Source organism: Microtus oregoni, unplaced genomic scaffold (assembly GCF_018167655.1).
Source record: "Microtus oregoni isolate MIOR12 unplaced genomic scaffold, Mior012 000008F_ref0000371, whole genome shotgun sequence".
NCBI lineage: Eukaryota > Metazoa > Chordata > Mammalia > Rodentia > Cricetidae > Microtus > Microtus oregoni.
The window spans coordinates 47,999,484-48,001,038 of NW_024543067.1; the positions used below are offsets into that span (position 1 = coordinate 47,999,484).

The 1,555-nt window shown below is 41.5% G+C and overlaps 1 pseudogene; it reads left to right on the forward strand.

Moving 5' to 3' along the window:
* Nucleotides 1-213: 213 nt before the first annotated feature.
* Nucleotides 214-1,058, forward strand: LOC121451372 (annotated as a pseudogene).
* Nucleotides 1,059-1,555: the final 497 nt, after the last annotated feature.

Sequence of the window (1,555 nt, forward strand, 5' to 3'; positions counted from 1 at the left end):
CCGTGTTGGGCTGGAGAGATGGCTCAGCTGTTAAAGGCTAGGCACACAACCAAAAATATAAAGTAGCCTTGTAGGCAATGTTTCATTTGCCTGAAACCTGGTGGCTTTGTTTTCTGGAAGAGAAACACTAAGGATGACTTGCCTTCAGTGGCATCAGGAGGACCTTGCCAGAATCACTTCTAGAAAGTGGAAGTTTCGGATTCCTTCTCCAAGATGAAGCTCAGTGATGAGAACCCCCAAATACCTCTAAGTGACAGAAATAGCATTTTAGTCATGGGGCTTGGCACCTACTCAGATCTTAAACCTATTCCTATGGAGACCTTGTATCAATAAAATAGTCATTGATGCAGGATATTGATATATTGATGGGGATGACCTTTACCACAATGAGCATGAAATCAGTGAGGACATTAGAGAAGACAGCAGAAGGGAGGGGGAAGAGGAAAGAGATTTTCTACTGTAGAAAGACGTGAGCTACAAATCATATCACAGAGATGGTCTGCCCATCCCGGAAGAGGATGTTGGAGACCCTCAAACTAGGTTATATAGATCTTTACATCACAGAACTGCCCATGGCCTTCAAGCCAGGAGGAATTTTATCATAGAGATGAAAGTGACAAATGTTTATATCACAAGTCAAATCTGTGCACTACTTACGAGGCACTAGAAGGTTGCAAAGATGCTGGCTTGGTGAAATCACTTGGAGTGTCCAAGTTTAACTGCAGGCATCTGGACCTCATCTTGAATAAATCAGGCTCCAGTAAAAAACAATTACCAACCGAATTGAGTGTCATTTGAAATCTTGCCAACAGCATGACACTGTTGTTTTTGCAGACAGCCCTCTGGGGACCTGTAAGAACCAAACATGGGTGAATGTATCTTCTCCATCTTTGCTAAAGGATATACTTCTAAACCCACTTGGGACAAAGTACAGGGAGATGGCAGCTCAAGTTGGGTTGCATGTTAATATCCAACAAGGGATGGCTGTAGTTTCCAAAAGTTTAATCCTGAAGGGATTAAAGAAAACATTCAGATATTTTATTATTTTCTCTCACTGAAGATAAGAAGCCTTTAATAAAAATGTCCTCTTTGTGAAACTGTTCATATGGGCCATCATCCTAAATACACAATTCAAGATAAATCCTCACTGTGGAAAGGGCTTCCACAGACTCGTCTCTCGTATTCATGACCGTGGGCTGGGTAATCCCCCAGACGTGGACCTGACAGGCCAATGAAGCTGCCGTGGAACACGTTATGCTTAACATTCATGTAGTATGACCTTAACTAAGTTTTAATTAAGAAAAAAGATTTATATCTGTGTAAATAGAACTTTTCAAATGCTTTGTTATTATTTTTAGATCAGTGTTTCCTGTGTTGATGATGGAAAAACATTAAGCTTCCCTCCAAAAGTGGCAGATGATGACAAAGAACTCACAAAGCTGGGCTGCCTTAGGAAGTCTGAGTTGTTTAGTATTTGACAGGTCAGCAGAAACACTGGAAGCTGTAATGTTCTGAGCTCTGGCCAGGGCCTGGACCTTCAATAGCTCTGTCCTTT